Source organism: Aegilops tauschii, chromosome 1 (assembly GCF_002575655.3).
Source record: "Aegilops tauschii subsp. strangulata cultivar AL8/78 chromosome 1, Aet v6.0, whole genome shotgun sequence".
NCBI lineage: Eukaryota > Viridiplantae > Streptophyta > Magnoliopsida > Poales > Poaceae > Aegilops > Aegilops tauschii.
Window position 1 is genome coordinate 178,899,085 of NC_053035.3, and position 20,251 is coordinate 178,919,335.

Here is a 20,251-nt window from a genome sequence, read left to right on the forward strand (position 1 = left end):
GTTCGTTTGGACATTTGTGTGCATTAACTGAGTTTTGAATGCATTTTATGTGCATAATTAAAATTTGAACTACATGCACATGCTCCAGCACATATACATTGGTTGAAAAATCAAATCTGTGTCCTTGGGTGCATGCTTAGGTCCCATGCAAGAAATGGGAATGAATTTCAAACACCGGCACACTGTTGATTGCCGGCAAAATATGGAGATGCCTGGTTTTTAAATTCTAGTAAATCCAAAACACGTCTGAATTTCATGAAACTTGGCATGCTATCATGGAGCGGCATCAACATGCCGTGGTACAAATGTTGTCCCATTTGGGGCAGGTTTGGGTATATGCTTCTCACAAACCGGAGCTTCTCACAACAAGCATGATGGTTTTCGGTAGGGAACGTCCCACCTTTGTGGACAAACGATATCCATTGCCTCTTATTGCTTTCATTTTTTTTCTCGTGTCAACATAGAACAACAGGAGTGTTGTGTGATTTTTTCTGATTTTTCGGGGTTTGTTTGGACATTTTTGTGCATTAACTGAGTTTTTAATGCATTTTATGTGCATAATACAAATTTGAACTACATGCACATGCTCCAGCGCATATAAATAGGTTGAAAAATCAAATATGTGTCCTTGGGTGCATGCTTAGGTCCCAAGCAAGAAATGGGAATGAATTTCAAACACCGGGGCACCGTTAATTACCGGCAAAACATTGAGATGCCTGGTTTTTAAATTCTAGTAAATCCAAAACTCGTCTGAAATTCATGAAACTTGGCATGCTATCATGGAGCGGTATCAACATGTCGTGGTACAAATTTTGTCCCATTTGGGGCAGGTTTGGGTATATGCTTCTCACAAACCGGAGCTTCTCACAACAAGCATGATGGTTTTCGGAAGGGAACGTCCCACCTTTGTGGACGAAACGATATCCATTGCCTCTTATTGCTTTAATTTTTTTTCTCGTGTCAACATAGAACAACAGGAGTGTTGTGTGATTTTTTGTGATTTTTCAGGGTTCGTTTGGACATTTTTATGCATTAACTGAGTTTTCAATGCATTTTATGTGCATAATTCCAATTTGAGGTACATGCACATGCTCCAGCGCATATAAATTGGTTGAATAATCAATTATGTGTCCTTGGGTGCATGCTTAGGTCCCAAGCAAGGAATGGGAATGAATTTCAAACACCGGGGCACCGTTGATTCCGGCAAAACATTGAGATGCCTACTTTTTATATTCTAGTAAGTCCAAAACTCGTCTGAAATTTATGAAACTTGGCATGCTATCATGGAGCGGCATCAACATGCCGCGGTACAAATTTTGTCCCATTTGGGGCAGGTTTGGGTATATGCTTCTCACAAACCGGAGCTTCTCACAACAAGCATGATGGTTTTCGGTAGGGAACGTCCCACCTTTGTGGACGAAACGATATCCATTGCCTCTTATTGCTTTCAATTTTTTTTCTCGTGTCAACATAGAACAACAGGAGTATTGTGTGATTTTTTGTGATTTTTCAGGGTTCGTTTGGACATTTGTGTGCATTAACTGAGTTTTGAATGCATTTTATGTGCATAATTAAAATTTGAACTACATGCACATGCTCCAGCACATATACATTGGTTGAAAAATCAAATCTGTGTCCTTGGGTGCATGCTTAGGTCCCATGCAAGAAATGGGAATGAATTTCAAACACCGGCACACTGTTGATTGCCGGCAAAATATGGAGATGCCTGGTTTTTAAATTCTAGTAAATCCAAAACACGTCTGAATTTCATGAAACTTGGCATGCTATCATGGAGCGGCATCAACATGCCGTGGTACAAATGTTGTCCCATTTGGGGCAGGTTTGGGTATATGCTTCTCACAAACCGGAGCTTCTCACAACAAGCATGATGGTTTTCGGTAGGGAACGTCCCACCTTTGTGGACAAACGATATCCATTGCCTCTTATTGCTTTCATTTTTTTTCTCGTGTCAACATAGAACAACAAGAGTGTTGTGTGATTTTTTCTGGTTTTTCGGGGTTTGTTTGGACATTTTTGTGCATTAACTGAGTTTTTAATGCATTTTATGTGCATAATACAAATTTGAACTACATGCACATGCTCCAGCGCATATAAATTGGTTGAAAAATCAAATATGTGTCCTTGGGTGCATGCTTAGGTCCCAAGCAAGAAATGGGAATGAATTTCAAACACCGGGGCACCGTTAATTACCGGCAAAACATTGAGATGCCTGGTTTTTAAATTCTAGTAAATCCAAAACTCGTCTGAAATTCATGAAACTTGGCATGCTATCATGGAGCGGCATCAACATGTCGTGGTACAAATTTTGTCCCATTTGGGGCAGGTTTGGGTATATGCTTCTCACAAACCGGAGCTTCTCACAACAAGCATGATGGTTTTCGAAAGGGAACGTCCCACCTTTGTGGACGAAACGATATCCATTGCCTCTTATTGCTTTCAATTTTTTTTCTCGTGTCAACGTAGAACAACAGGAGCGTTGTGTGATTTTTTGTGATTCTTCAGGGTTCGTTTGGACATTTTTATGCATTAACTGAGTTTTCAATGCATTTTATGTGCATAATTCTAATTTGAACTACATGCACATGCTCCAGCGCATATAAATTGGTTGAAAAATCAAATCTGTGTCCTTGGGTGCATGCTTAGGTCCCAAGCAAGAAATGGGAATGAATTTCAAACACCGGGGCACCGTTGATTGCCGACAAAACATTGAGATGCCTGGTTTTGAAATTCTAGTAAATCCAAAACTCGACTGAAATTCATTAAACTTGGCATGCTATCATGGAGCGGATCAACAGGTCGTGGTACAAATTTTGTCCCATTTGGGGCAGGTTTGGGTATATGCTTTTCACAAACCGGAGCTTCTCACAACAAGCATGATGGTTTTCGATAGGGAACGTCCCACCTTTCTGGACGAAACGATATCCATTGCCTCTTATTGCTTTCAATTTTTTTATCGTGTCAACATAGAACAACAAGAGTGTTGTGTGATTTTTTGTGATTTTTCGGGGTTCGTTTGGACATTTTTATGCATTAACTGAGTTTTTAATGCATTTTATGTGCATAATTCCAATTTGAACTAAATGCACATGCTCCAGCGCATATAAATTGGTTGAAAAATCAAATATGTGTCCTTGGGTGCATGCTTAGGTCCCAAGCAAGAAATGGAAATGAATTTCAAACACCGGGGCACCGTTGATTCCGGCAAAACATTGAGATGCCTGCTTTTTATTTTCTAGTAAGTCCAAAACTCGTCTGAAATTTATGAAACTTGGCATGCTATCATGGAGCGGCATCAACATGCCGTGGTACAAATTTTGTCCCATTTGGGGCAGGTTTGGGTATATGCTTCTCACAAACCGGAGCTTCTCACAACAAGCATGATGGTTTTCGGTAGGGAACGTCCCACCTTTGTGGACGAAACGATATCCATTGCCTCTTATTGCTTTAATTTTTTTTCTCGTGTTAACATAGAACAACAGGAGTGTTGTGTGATTTTTTGTGATTTTTCAGGGTTCGTTTGGACATTTTTATGCATTAACTGAGTTTTCAATGCATTTTATGTGCGTAATTCCAATTTGAGGTACATGCACATGCTCCAGCGCATATAAATTGGTTGAAAAATCAATTATGTGTCCTTGGGTGCATGCTTAGGTCCCAAGCAAGGAATGGGAATGAATTTCAAACACCGGGGCACCGTTGATTGCCGGCAAAACATTGAGATGCCTGGTTTTTAAATTCTAGTAAATCCAAAACTCGACTGAAATTCATTAAACTTGGCATGCTATCATGGAGCGGATCAACAGGTCGTGGTACAAATTTTGTCCCATTTGGGGCAGGTTTGGGTATATGCTTTTCACAAACCGGAGCTTCTCACAACAAGCATGATGGTTTTCGATAGGGAACGTCCCACCTTTGTGGACGAAACGATATCCATTGCCTCTTATTGCTTTCAATTTTTTTTCTCGTGTCAACATAGAACAACATGAGTATTGTGTGATTTTTTGTGATTTTTCAGGGTTCGTTTGGACATTTGTGTGCATTAACTGAGTTTTCAATGCATTTTATGTGCATAATTAAAATTTGAACTACATGCACATGCTCCAGCACATATACATTGGTTGAAAAATCAAATCTGTGTCCTTGGGTGCATGCTTAAGTCCCATGCAAGAAATGGGAATGAATTTCAAACACCGGCACACTGTTGATTGCCGGCAAAACATGGAGATGCCTGGTTTTTAAATTCTAGTAAATCCAAAACACGTCTGAATTTCATGAAACTTGGCATGCTATCATGGAGCGGCATCAACATGCCGTGGTACAAATGTTGTCCCATTTGGGGCAGGTTTGGGTATATGCTTCTCACAAACCGGAGCTTCTCACAACAAGCATGATGGTTTTCGGTAGGGAACGTCCCACCTTTGTGGACAAACGATATCCATTGCCTCTTATTGCTTTCATTTTTTTTTCTCGTGTCAACATAGAACAACAGGAGTGTTGTGTGATTTTTTCTGATTTTTCGGGGTTTGTTTGGACATTTTTGTGCATTAACTGAGTTTTTAGTGCATTTTATGTGCATAATACAAATTTGAACTACATGCACATGCTCCAGCGCATATAAATTGGTTGAAAAATCAAATATGTGTCCTTGGGTGCATGCTTAGGTCCCAAGCAGGAAATGGGAATGAATTTCAAACACCGGGGCACCGTTAATTACCGGCAAAACATTGAGATGCCTGGTTTTTAAATTCTAGTAAATCCAAAACTCGTCTGAAATTCATGAAACTTGGCATCCTATAATGGAGCGGCATCAACATGTCGTCGTACAAATTTTATCCCATTTGGGGCAGGTTTGGGTATATGCTTCTCACAAACCGGAGCTTCTCACAACAAGCATGATGGTTTTCGGTAGGGAACGTCCCACCTTTGTGGACGAAACGATATCCATTGCCTCTTATTGCTTTCAATTTTTTTTCTCGTGTCAACATAGAACAACAGGAGTATTGTGTGATTTTTTGTGATTTTTCAGGGTTCGTCTAGACATTTTTATGCATTAACTGAGTTTTCAATGCATTTTATGTGCATAATTAAAATTTGAACTACATGCACATGCCCCAGCGCATATAAATTGGTTGAAAAATCAAATATGTGTCCTTGGGTGCATGCTTAGGTCTCATGCAAGAAATGGGAATGAATTTCAAACACAGGCACACCATTGATTGCCGGCAAAACATTGAGATGCCTGGTTTTGAAATTCTAGTAAATCCAAAACTCGTCTGAAATTCATGAAACTTGGCATGCTATCATGGAGCGGGATCAACATGCCGTGGTACAAATTTTGTCCCATTTGGGGCAGGTTTGGGTATATGCTGCTCACAAACCGGAGCTTCTCACAACAAGCATGATGGTTTTCGGTAGGGAACGTCCCACCTTTGTGGACAAAACGATATCCATTGCCTCTTATTGCTTTCAATTTTTTTCTCGTGTCAACGTAGAACAACAGGAGCGTTGTGTGATTTTTTGTGATTCTTCAGGGTTCGTTTGGACATTTTTATGCATTAACTGAGTTTTCAATGCATTTTATGTGCATAATTCCAATTTGAACTACATGCACATGCTCCAGCGCATATAAATTGGTTTAAAAATCAAATCTGTGTCCTTGGGTGCATGCTTAGGTCCCAAGCAAGAAATGGGAATGAATTTCAAACACCGGGGCACCGTTGATTGCCGGCAAAACAATGAGATGCCTGGTTTTGAAATTCTAGTAAATCCAAAACTCGTCTGAAATTCATGAAACTTGGCATGCTATCATGGAGCGGCATCAACATGCCGTGGTACAAATTTTGTCCCATTTGGGGCAGGTTTGGGTATATGCTTCTCACAAACCGGAGCTTCTCACAACAAGCATGATGGTTTTCGGTAGGGAACGTCCCACCTTTGTGGACAAAACGATATCCATTGCCTCTTATTGCTTTCAATTTTTTTATCATGTCAACATAGAACAACAGGAGTGTTGTGTAATTTTTTGTGATTTTTCGGGGTTCGTTTGGACATTTTTATGCATTAACTGAGTTTTCAATGCATTTTATGTGCATAATTCCAATTTGAACTACATGCACATGCTCCAGCGCATATAAATTGGTTGAAAAATCAAATATGTGCCCTTGGATGCATGCTTAGGTCCCAAGCAGGAAATGGGAATGAATTTCAAACACCGGAGCACCGTTGATTGCCGGCAAAACATCGAGATGCCTGGTTTTTAAATTCTAGTAAGTCCAAAACTCGTCTGAAATTCATGAAACTTGGCATGCTATCATGGAGCGGCATCAACATGCCGTGGTACAAATTTTGTCCCATTTGGGGCAGGTTTGGGTATATGCTTCTCACAAACCGGAGCTTCTCACAACAAGCATGATGGTTTTCGGTAGGGAACGTCCCACCTTTGTGGACGAAATGATATCCATTGCCTCTTATTGCTTTCAATTTTTTTTCTCGTGTCAACATAGAACAACAGGAGTGTTGTGTGATTTTTTGTGATTTTTCAGGGTTCGTTTGGACATTTTAATGCATTAACTGAGTTTTCAATGCATTTTATGTGCATAATTCCAATTTGAGCTACATGCACATGCTCCAGCGCATATAAATTGGTTGAAAAATCAAATATGTGTCCTTGGGTGCATGCTTAGGTCCCATGCAAGAAATGGGAATGAATTTCAAACACTGGCACACCGTTGATTGCCGGCAAAACATTGAGATGCCTGGTTTTAAATTCTAGTAAATCCAAAACTCGTCTAAAATTCATGAAACTTGGCATTCTATCATGGAGCGGCATCAACATGCCGTGGTAAAAATTTTGTCCCATTTGGGGCAGGTTTGGGTATATGCTTCTCACAAACCGGAGCTTCTCACAGCAAGCATGATGGTTTTTGGTAGGGAACGTCCTACCTTTGTGGACGAAACGATATCCATTGCCTCTTATAGCTTTCAATTTTTTTTCTCGTGTGAACATAGAACAACAGGAGTATTGTGTGATTTTTTGTGATTTTTCGGGGTTCGTTTGGACATTTTTATGCATTAACTGAGTTTTCAATGCATTTTATGTGCATAATTCGAACTACATGCACATGCTCTAGCGCATATAAATTGGTTGAAAAATCAAATATGTGTCCTTGGGTGCATGCTTAGGTCCCAAGCAAGAAATGGGAATGAATTTCAAACACCGGGGCACCGTTGATTGCCGGCAAAACATTGAGATGCATGGTTTTTAAATTCTAGTAAATCCAAAACTCGTCTGAAATTCATGAAACTTGGCATGCTATCATGGAGCGGCATCGACATGCCGTGGTACAAATTTTGTCCCATTTGGGGCAGGTTTGGGTATATGCTTCTCACAAACCGGAGCTTCTCACAACAAGCATGATGGTTTTCGGTAGGGAACGGCCCACCTTTGTGGATGAAACGATTTCCATTGCCTCTTATTGCTTTCAATTTTTTTTCTCGTGTCAACATAGAACAACAGGAGTATTGTGTGATTGTTGTGCTTTTTCAGGGTTCGTTAGGACATCTTTATTAATTAACTGAGTTTTCAATGCATTTTATGTGCATAATTCAAATTTGAACTACATGCACATGCTCCAGCGCATATAAATTGGTTGAAAAATCAAATATGTGTCCTTGGGTGCATGCTTAGGTCCCAAGCAAGAAATGGGAATGAATTTGAAACACCGGGGCACCGTTGATTGCCGGCAAAACATTGAGATGCATGTTTTTAAATTCTAGTAAATCCAAACCTTGTCTTAAATTCATGAAACTTGGCATGCTATCATGGAGCGGTATCAACATGTCGTGGTACAAATTTTGTCCCATTTGGGGCAGGTTTGGGTATATGCTTCTCACAAACCGGAGCTTCTCACAACAAGCATGATGGTTTTCGGTAGGGAACGTCCCACCTTTGTGGACGAAACAATATCCATTGCCTCTTATTGCTTTCAATTTTTTTTCTCGTGTCAACATAGAACAACAGGAGTGTTGTGTGATTTTTTGTGATTTTTCAGGGTTCGTTTGGACATTTTTACGAATTGACTGAGTTTTCAATGCATTTTATGTGCATAATTCAAATTTGAACTACATGCACATGCTCCAGCGCATATAAATTGGTTGAAAAATCAAATATGTGTCCTTGGGTTCGTGCTTAGGTCCCATGCAAGAAATGGGAATGAATTTCAAACACCGGGGCAACGTTGATTGTCGTCAAAACATTGAGATGCCTGGTTTTTAAATTCTAGTAAATCCAAAACTTGTCTGAAATTCGTGAAACTTGGCATGCTATCATGGAGCGGCATCAACACGCCGTGGTACAAATTTTGTCCCATTTGGGGCAGGTTTGGGTATATGCTTCTCCCAAACCGGAGCTTCTCACAATAAGCATGATGGTTTTTGGTAGGGAACGTCCCACCTTTGTGGACGAAACGATATCCATTGCCTCTTATTGCTTTCAATTTTTTTTCTCGTGTCAACATAGAACAACAGGAGTATTGTGTGATTTTTTCTGATTTTTCAGGGTTCGTTTGGACATTCTTATGCATTAACTGAGTTTTCAATGCATTTTATGTGCATAATTCAAATTTGAATTACATGCACATGCTCCAGCGCATATAAATTGGTTGAAAAATCAAATATGTGTCCTTGGGTGCATGCTTAGGTCCCAAGCAAAAAATGGGAATGAATTTCAAACACCGGGGCACCGTTGATTGCCGGCAAAACATTGAGATGCCTGGTTTTTAAATTCTAGTAAATCCAAACCTTGTCTTAAATTCATGAAACTTGGCATGCTATCATGGAGCGGCATCAACATGTCGTGGTACAAATTTTGTCCCATTTGGGGCAGGTTTGGGTATATGCTTCTCACAAACCGGAGCTACTCACAACAAGCATGATGGTTTTCGGTAGGGAACGTCCCACCTTTGTGGACGAAACGATATCCATTGCCTCTTATTGCTTTCAATTTTTTTCTCGTGTCAACATAGAACAACAGGAGTGTTGTGCGATTTTTTGTGATTTTTTGGGGTTCGTTTGGACATTTTTATGCATTAACTTAGTTTTCAATGCATTTTATGTGCATAATTCAAATCTGAACTACATGCACATGCTCCAGAACATATAAATTGGTTGAAAAATAAAATATGTGTCCTTGGGTGCATGCTTAGGTCCCAAGCAAGAAATGGGAATGAATTTCAAACACCAGGGCACCGTTGATTGCCGGCAAAACATTGAGATGACTGGTTTGTAAATTCTAGTAAATCCAAAAGTCGTCTGAAATTCATGAAACTTGGCATGCTATCATGGAGCGGCATCAACATGCCGTGGTACAAATGTTGTCCCATTTGGCGCAGGTTTGGGTATATGCTTCTCACAAACCGGAGCTTCTCACAACAAGCATGATGGTTTTCGGTAGGGAACGTCCCACCTTTGTGGACGAAACGATATCCATTGCCTCTTATTGCTTTCAATTTTTTTTTCTCGTGTCAACATAGAACAACAGGAGTGTTGTGTGATTTTTTCTGATTTTTCGGGGTTTGTTTGGACATTTTTATGCATTAACTGAGTTTTTAATGCATTTTATGTGCATAATACAAATTCGAACTACATGCACATGCTCCAGCGCATATAAATTGGTTGAAAAATCATATTTGTGTCCTTGGGTGCATGCTTAGGTCCCAAGCAAGAAATGGGGAAGAATTTCAAACACCGGGGCACCGTTAATTGCCGGCAAAACATTGAGATGCCTGGTTTTTAAATTCTAGTAAATCCAAAACTCGTCTGAAATTCATGAAACTTGGCATGCTTTCATGGAGCGGCATCAAGATGCCGTCGTACAACTTTGTCCCATTTGGCGCAGGTTTGGGTATATGCTTCTCACAAACCGGAGCTTCTCACAACAAGCATGATGGTTTTCGGAAGGGAACGTCCCACCATTGTGGACGAAACGATATCCATTGCATCTTATTGCTTTCAATTTTTTTTCTCGTGTCAACATAGAACAACAGGAGTATTGCGTGATTTTTTGTGATTTTTCAGGGTTCGTCTGGACATTTTTATGCATTAACTGAGTTTTCAATGCATTTTATGTGCATAATTCAAATTTGAACTACATGCACATGCTCCAGCGCATATAAATTGGTTGGAAAATCAAATATGTGTCCTTGGGTGCATGCTTAGGTCTCATGCAAGAAATGGGAATGAATTTCAAACACAGGCACACCATTGATTGCCGGCAAAACATTGAGATGCCTGGTTTTTTAATTCTAGTAAATCCAAAACTCGTCTGAAATTCATGAAACTTGGCATGCTATTATGGAGCGGCATCAACATGCCGGGGTACAAATTTTGTCCCATTTGGGGCAGGTTTGGGTATATGCTTCTCACAAACCGGAGCTTCTCACAACAAGCATGATGGTTGTCGGTAGGGAACGTCCCACCTTTGTGGACAAAACGATATCCATTGCCTCTTATTGCTTTCAATTTTTTTATCGTGTCAACATAGAACAATAGGAGTGTTGTGTGATTTTTTGTGATTTTTCAGGGTTCGTTTGGACATTTTTATGCATTAATTGAGTTTTTAATGCATTTTATGTGCATAATTCAATTTTGAACTACATGCATATGCTCCAGCGCATAAAAATTGAAATCAAATCTGTGTCCTAGGGTGCATTCTTAGGTCCCATGCAAGAAATGCGAATGAATTTCAAACACCGGGGCACCGTTGATTGCCGGCAAAACATTGAGATGCCTGGTTTTTAAATTCTAGTAAATCCAAAACTCGTCTGAAATTCATGAAACTTGGCACGCTATCATGGAGCGGCATCAACATGCCGTGGTACAAATTTTGTCCCATTTGGGGCAGGTTTGAGTATATGCTTCTCACAAACCGGAGCTTCTCACAACAAGCATGATGGTTTTCGGTAGGGAACGTCTCACCTTTGTGGACGAAACGATATCAATTGCCTCTTATTGCTTTCAATTTTTTTTCTCGTGTCAACGTAGAACAACAGGAGCGTTGTGTGATTTTTTGTGATTCTTCAGGGTTCGTTTGGACATTTTTATGCATTAACTGAGTTTTCAATGCATTTTATGTGCATAAGTCCAATTTGAACTACATGCACATGCTCCAGTGCATATAAATTGGTTGAAAAATCAAATCTGTGTCCTTGGGTGCATGCTTAGGTCCCAAGCAAGAAATGGGAATGAATTTCGAACACCGGGGCACCGTTGATTGCCGGCAAAACATTGAGATGCCTGGTTTTGAAATTCTAGTAAATCCAAAACTCATCTGAAATTCATGAAACTTGGCATGCTATCATGGAGCGGCATCAACATGTCGTGGTACAAATTTTGTCCCAAATGGGGCAGGTTCTGGTATATGCTTCTCACAAACCGGAGCTTCTCACAACAAGCATGATGGTTTTCGGTAGGGAACGTCCCACCTTTGTGGACGAAACGATATCCATTGCCTCTTATTGCTTTCAAATTTTTTATCGTGTCAACATAGAACAACAGGAGTGTTGTGTGATTTTTTGTGATTTTTCGGGGTTCGTTTGGACATTTTTATGCATTAACTGAGTATTCAATGCATTTTATGTGCATAATTCAAATTTGAACTACATGCACATGCTCCAGCGCATATAAACTGAAATCAAATCTGTGTCCTTGGGTGCATTCTTAGGTCCCATGCAAGACATGGGACTGAGTTTCAAACACCGGGGCACTGTTGATTGCCGGGAAAACATTGAGATGCCTGGTTTTTTATTTTCTAGTAAATCCAAAACTCGTCTGAAATTCATGAAACTTGGCATGCTATCATGGAGCGGCATCAACATGCCGTGGTACAAATTTTGTCCCATTTGGGGCAGGTTTGGGTATATGCTTCTCACAAACCGGAGCTTCTCACATCAAGCATGATGGTTTTCGGTAGGGAAAGTCCCACCTTTGTGGACGAAACGATATCCATTGCCTCTTATTACTTTCAATTTTTTTTCTCGTGTCAACATAGAACAATAGGAGTGTTGTGTGATTTTTTGTGATTTTTCAGGGTTCGTTTGGACATTTTTATGCATTAACTGAGTTTTCAATGCATTTTATGTGCATAATTCCAATTTGAACTACATGCACATGCTCCAGCGCATATAAATTGGTTGAAAAATCCAATCTGTGTCCTTGGGTGCATGCTTAGGTCCCAACCAAGAAATGGGAATGAATTTCAAACACCGGGGCACCGCTGATTGCCGGCAAAACATTGAGATGCCTGATTTTTAAATTCTAGTAAATCCAAAACTCGTCTGAAATTCATGAAACTTGGCATGCTTTCATGGAGCGGCATCAACATGCCATGGTACAAATTTTGTCCCATTTGGGGCAGGTTTGGGTATATGCTTCTCAAAAACCGGAGCTTCTCACAACAAGCATGATGGTTTTCGGTAGGGAACGTCCCACCTTTGTGGACGAAACGATATCCATTGCCTCTTATTGCTTTCAGATTTTTTTCTCGTGTCAACATAGAACAACAGGAGTATTGTGCGATTTTTTGTGATTTTTCAGGGTTCGTTTGGACATTTGTATGCATTAACTGAGTTTTCAATGCATTTTATGTGCATAATTCAAATTAGAACTAAATGCACATGCTCCAGCGCATATACATTGGTTGAAAAATCAAATCTGTGTCCTTGGGTGCATGCTTAGGTCCCATGCAAGAAATGGGAATGAATTTCAAACTCCGGCACACCGTTGATTGCCGGCAAAACATTGAGATGCCTGGTTTTTAAATTCTAGTAAATCCAAAACACGTCTGAATTTCATAAAGCTTGGCATGCTATCATGGAGCGGCATCAACATGCCGTGGTACAAATGTTGTCCCATTTGGGGCAGGTTTGGGTATATGCTTCTCACAAACCGGAGCTTCTCACAACAAGCATGATTGTTTTCGGTAGGGAACGTCCCACCTTTGTGGACGAAACGATATCCATTGCCTCTTATTGCTTTCAATTTTTTTATCGTGTCAACATAGAACAACGGGAGTGTTGTATGATTTTTTGTGATTTTTCGGGGTTCGTTTGGACATTTTTATGCATTAACTCAGTTTTTAATGCATTTTATGTGCATAATTCAAATTTGAACTACATGCACATGCTCCAGCGCATATAAATTGAAATCAAATCTGTGTCCTTGGGTGCATTCTTAGGTCCCATGCAAGAAATGCGAATGAATTTTAAACACCGGGGCACCGTTGATTGCTGGCAAAACATTGAGATGCCTGGTTTTTAAATTCTAGTAAATCCAAAACTCTTCTGAAATTCATGAAACTTGGCATGCTATCATGGAGCGGCATCAACATGCCGTGGTACAAATTTTCTCCCATTTGGGGCAGGTTTGGGTATATGCTTCTCACAAACCGGAGCTTCTCACAACAAGCATGATGGTTTTCGGTTGGGAACGTCCAACCTTTGTGGACGAAACGAGATCCATTGCCACTTATTGCTTTCAATTTTTTTTCTCGTGTCAACGTAGAACAACAGGAGCGTTGTGTGATTTTTTGTGATTCTACAGGGTTCGTTTGGACATTTTTATGCATTAACTGAGTTTTCAATGCATTTTATGTGCATAAGTCCAATTTGAACTACATGCACATGCTCCAGCGCATATAAATTGGTTGAAAAATCAAATCTGTGTCCTTGGGTGCATGCTTAGGTCCCAAGCAAGAAATGGGAATGAATTTCAAACACCGGGGCACCGTTGATTGCCGGCAAAACATTGAGATGCCTGGTTTTGAAATTCTAGTAAATCCAAAACTCCTCTGAAATTCATGAAACTTGGCATGCTATCATGGAGCGGCATCAACATGCCGTGGTACAAATTTTGTCCCATTTGGGGCAGGTTTGGGTATATGCTTCTCACAAACCGGAGCTTCTCACAACAAGCATGATGGTTTTCGGTAGGGAACGTCCCACCTTTGTGGACGAAACGATATCCATTGCCTCTTATTGCTTTCAATTTTTTTTCTCGTGTGAACATAGAACAACAGGAGTGTTGTGTGATTTTTCGGGGTTCGTTTGGACATTTTTATGCATTAACTGAGTTTTCAATGCATTTTATGTGCATAATTCAAACTACATGCACATGCTCTAGCGCATATAAATTGGTTGAAAAATCAAATATGTGTCCTTGGGTGCATGCTTAGGTCCCAAGCAAGAAATGGGAATGAATTTCAAACACCGGGGCACCGTTGATTGCCGGCAAAACATTGAGATGCCTGGTTTTTAAATTCTAGTAAATCCAAAACTCGTCTGAAATTCATGAAACTTGGCATGCTATCATGGAGCGGCATCAACATGCTGTGGTACAAATTTTGTCCCATTTGGGGCAGGTTTGGGTATATGCTTCTCACAAACCGGAGCTTCTCACAACAAGCATGATGGTTTTTGGTAGGGAACGTCCCACCTTTGTGGACGAAACGATATCCATTGCCTCTTATTGCTTTCAATTTTTTTCTCGTGTCAACGTAGAACAACAGGAGTGTTGTGTGATTTTTTGTGACTTTACAGGGTTCATTTGGACATTTTTATGCATTAACTGAGTTTTCAATGCATTTTATGTGCATAGTTCCAATTTGAGCTACATGCACATGCTCCAGCGCATATAAATTGGTTGAAAAAATCAAATATGTGTCCTTGGGTGCATGCTTAGGTCCCATGCAAGAAATGGGAATGAATTTCAAACACCGGCACACCGTTGATTGCCGGCAAAACATTGAGATGCCTGGTTTTAAATTCTAGTAAATCCAAAACTCGTCTGAAATTCATGAAACTTGGCATTCTATCATGGAGCGGCATCAACATGCCGTGGTACAAATTTTGTCCCATTTGGGGCAGGTTTGGGTATATGCTTCTCACAAACCGGAGCTTCTCACAACAAGCATGATGGTTTTCGGTAGGGAACGTCCTACCTTTGATTACGAAACGATATCCATTGCCTCTTATTGCTTTCAATTTTTTTCTCGTGTGAACATAGAACAACAGGAGTGTTGTGTTATTTTTCGGGGTTCGTTTGGACATTTTTATGCATTAACTGAGTTTTCAATGCATTTTATGTGCATAATTCGAACTACATGCACATGCTGTAGCGCATATAAATTGGTTGAAAAATCAAATATGTGTCCTTGGGTGCATGCTTAGGTCCCAAGCAAGAAATGGGAATGAATTTCAAACACCGGGGCACCGTTGATTGCCGGCAAAACATTGAGATGCCTGGTTTTTAAATTCTAGTAAATCCAAAATTCGTCTGAAATTCATGAAACTTGGCATGCTATCATGGAGCGGCATCGACATGCCGTGGTACAAATTTTGTCCCATTTAGGGCAGGTTTGGGTATATGCTTCTCACAAACCGGAGCTTCTCACAACAAGCATGATGGTTTTCGGTAGGGAACGTCCCACCTATGTGGATGAAACGATATCCATTGCCTCTTATTGCTTTCAAATTTTTTTCTCGTGTCAACATAGAACAACAGGAGTATTGTGTGATTGTTGTGATTTTTCAGGGTTCGTTAGGACATTTTTATTAATTAACCGAGTTTTCAATGCATTTTATGTGCATAATTCAAATTTGAACTACATGCACATGCTCCAGCGCATGTAAATTGGTTGAAAAATCAAATATGTGTCCTTGGGTGCATGCTTAGGTCCCAAGCAAGAAATGGGAATGAATTTCAAACACCGGGGCACCGTTGATTGCCGGCAAAACATTGAGATGCCTGGTTTTTAAATTCTAGTAAATCCAAACCTTGTCTTAAATTCATGAAACTTGGCATGCTATCATGGAGCGGCATCAACATGTCGTGGTACAAATTTTGTCCCATTTGGGGCAGGTTTGGGTATATGCTTCTCACAAACCGGAGCTTCTCACAACAAGCATGATGGTTTTCGGTAGGGAACATCCCACCTTTGTGGACGAAACAATATCCATTGTCTCTTATTGCTTTCAATTTTTTTTCTCGTGTCAACATAGAACAACAGGAGTGTTGTGTGATTTTTTGTGATTTTTCAGGGTTCGTTTGGACAGTTTTACGAATTGACTGAGTTTTCAATGCATTTTATGTGCATAATTCAAATTTGAACTACATGCACATGCTTCAGCGCATATAAATTGGTTGAAAAATCAAATATGTGTCCTTGGGTGCGTGCTTAGGTCCCATGCAAGAAATGGGAATGAATTTCAAACACTAGGGCAACGTTGATTGCCGGCAAAACATTGAGATGCCTGGTTTTTAAATTCTAGTAAATCCAAAACTCGTCTGAAATTCATGAAACTTGGCATGCTATCATGGAGCGGCATCAACACGCTGTGGTACAAATTTTGTCCCATTTGGGGCAGGTTTGGGTATATGCTTCTCCCAAACCGGAGCTTCTCACAACAAGTATGATGGTTTTTGGTAGGGAACGTCCCACCTTTGTGGACGAAATGATATCCATTGCCTCTTATTGCTTTCTATTTTTTTCTCGTGTCAACATAGAACAACAGGAGTGTTGTGTGATTATTTGTGATTTTATGGGGTTCGTTTGGACATTTTTATGCATTAACTGAGTTTTCAATGCATTTTATGTGCATAATTCCAATTTGAACTACATGCACATGCTCCAGCGAATTGGTTGAAAAATCAAATCTGTGTCCTTGGGTGCATGCTTAGGTCCCATGCAAGAAATGGGAATGAATTTCAAACACCGGCACACCGTTGATTGCCGGCAAAACATTGAGATGCCTAGTTTTTAAATTCTAGTAATTCCAAAACTCGTCTGAAATTCATGAAACTTCACATGCTATTATGGAGCGGCATCAACATGGCGTGGTACAAATTTTGTCCCATTTGGGGCAGGTTTGGGTATATGCTTCTCACAAACCGGAGCTTCTCACAACAAGCATGATGGTTTTCGGTAGGGAACGTCCCACCTTTGTGGACGAAATGATATCCATTGCCTCTTATTGCTTTCAGTTTTTTCTCGTGTCAACATAGAACAACAGGAGTGTTGTGCGATTTTTTGTGATTTTTGGGGTTCGTTTGGAAAATTTTATGCATTAACTTAGTTTTCAATGCATTTTATGTGGATAATTCAAATCTGAACTACATGCACATGCTCCAGCGCATATAAATTGGTCGAAAAATAAAATCTGTGTCCTTGGGTGCATGCTTAGGTCCCAAGCAAGAAATGGGAATGAATTTCAAACACCGGGGCACCGTTGATTGCCGGCAAAACATTGAGATGACTGGTTTGTAAATTCTAGTAAATCCAAAACTCCTCTGAAATTCATGAAACTTGGCATGCTATCATGGAGCGGCATCAACATGCCGTGGTACAAATTTTGTCCCATTTGGGGCAGGTTTGGGTATATGCTTCTCACAAACCGGAGCTTCTCACAACAAGCTTGATGGTTTTCGGTAGGGAACGTCCCACCTTTGTGGACGAAACGGTATCCATTGCCTCTTATTGATTTCAAATTTTTCTCGTGTCAACATAGAACAACAGGAGTATTGTGTGATTTTTTCTGATTTTTCAGGGTTCGTTTGGACATTTTTATGCATTAACTAAGTTTTCAATGCATTTTATGTGCATAATTCAAATTTAAACTACATGCACATGCTCCAGCGCATATAAATTGGATGAAAAATCAATTATGTGTCCTTGGGTGCATCCTTAGGTCCCATGCAAGAAATGGGAATGAATTTCAAGCACCGGGGCACCGTTGACTGCCGGCAAAACATTGAGATGCCTGGTTTTTAAATTCTACTAAATCCAAAACTCTTCTGAAATTCATGAAATTTGGCATGCTATCATGGAGCGGCATCAACATGCCGTGGTACAAATTTTGTCCCATTTGGGGCAGGTTTGGGTATATGCTTCTCACAAACCGGAGCTTCTCACAACAAGCATAATGGTTTTCGGTAGGGAACGTCCCACCTTCGTGGACGAAATGATATCCATTGCCTCTTATTGCTTTCAAATTTTTTCTCGTGTTAGCATAGAACAACAGCAGTGTTGTGTGATTTTTTGTGATTTTTCGGGGTTTGTTTGGACATTTTTATGCATTAATTGAGTTTTCAATGCATTTTATGTGCATAATTCAAATTGAACTACATGCACATGCTCCAGCGCATATAAATTGGTTGAAAAATAAAATCTGTGTCCTTGGGTGCATGCTTAGGTCCCATGCAAGAATTGGGAATGAATTTCAAACACCGGGGCACCGTTGATTGCCGGCAAAACATTGAGATGCCTGGTTTGTAAATTCTAGTAAATCCAAAACTCGTCTGAAATTCATGAAACTTGGCATGCTATCATGGGGCGGCATCAACATGCCGTGGTACAAATTTTGTCCCATTTGGGGCAGGTTTGGGTATATGCTTCTCACAAACCGGAGCTTCTCACAACAAGCTTGATGGTTTTCGGTAGGGAACGTCCCACCTTTGTGGACGAAACGATATCCATTGCCGATTATTGATTTCAAATTTTTCTCGTGTCAACATAGAACAATAGGAGTGTTGTGTGATTTTTTGTGATTTTTCGGGGTTCGTTTGGACATTTTTATGCATTAACTGAGTTTTCAATGCATTTTATGTGCATAATTCAAATCTGAACTACATGCACATGCTCCAGTGCATATAAATTGGTTGAAAAATAAAATATGTGTCCTTGGGTGCATGCTTAGCTCCCACGCAAAAATGGTAATGAATTTCAAACACCGGGGCACCGTTGATTGCCGGCAAAACATTGAGATGCCTGGTTTTTAAATTCTAGTAAATCCAAAACTCTTCTGAAATTCATGAAACTTGGCATGCTATCATGGAGCGGCATCAACATGCCGTGGTACAAATTTTGTCCCATTTGGGGCAGGTTTGGGTATATGCTTCTCACAAACCGGAGCTTCTCACAACAAGCATGATGGTTTTCGGTAGGGAACGTCCCACCTTTGTGGACGAAACGATATCCATTGCCTCTTATTGCTTTCAATTTTTTTCTCGTGTCAACATAGAACAACAGGAGTGTTGTGTGATTTTTTGTGATTTTATGGGGTTCGTTTGGACATTTTTATGCATTAACTGAGTTTTCAACGCATTTTATGTGCATAATTCAAATCTGAACTACATGCACATACTCCAGCGCATATAAATTGGATGAAAAATCAAATATGTGTCCTTGGATGCATGCTTAGGTCCCATGCAAGAAATGGGAATGAATTTCAAGCACCGGGGCACCGTTGACTGCCGGCAAAACATTGAGATGCCTGGTTTTTAAATTCTAGTAAATACAAAGCTCGTTTGAAATTCATGAAACTTGGCATGCTATCATGGAGCGGCATCAACATGCCGTGGTACAAATTTTGTCCCATTTGGGGCAGGTTTGGGTATATGCTTCTCACAAACCGGAGCTTCTCACAACAAGCATGATGGTTTTCGGTAGGGAACGTGCCACCTTTGTGGACGAAATGATATCCATTGCCTCTTATTGCTTTCAAATTTTTTCTCGTGTCAACATAGAAGAACAGGAGTGTTGTGTATTTTTTTGTGATTTTTCAGGGTTTGTTTGGACATTTTTATGCATTAACTGAGTTTTCAATGCATTTTATGTGCATAATTCAAATTGAACTACATGCACATGCTCCAGCGCATATAAATTGGTTGAAAAATGAAATCGGTGTCCTTGGGTGCATGCTTAGGTCCCATGCAAGAATTGGGAATGAATTTCAAACACCGGGGCACACTTGATTGCCGGCAAAACATTGAGATGCCTGGTTTTTAACTTCTAGTAAATCCGAAACTCATCTGAAATTCATGAAACTTGGCATGCTATCATGGAGCGGCATCAACATGCCGTGGTAAAAAATTTGTCCCATTTGGGGCAGGTTTGGGTATATGCTTCTCACAAACCGGAGCTTCTCACAACAAGCATGATGGTTTTTGGTAGGGAACGTCCCACCTTTGTGGATGAAACAATATCCATTGCCTGTAATTGCTTTCAAATTTTTTCTCGTGTGATTTTTTGTGATTTTTCGGGGTTCGTTTGGACATTTGTATGCATTAACTGAGTTTTCAATGCATTTGATGTGCATAATAAAAATCTAAACTACATGCACATGCTCCAGCGCATATAAATTGGTTGAGAAATCAAATCTCTGTCCTTGGGTGCCAGCTT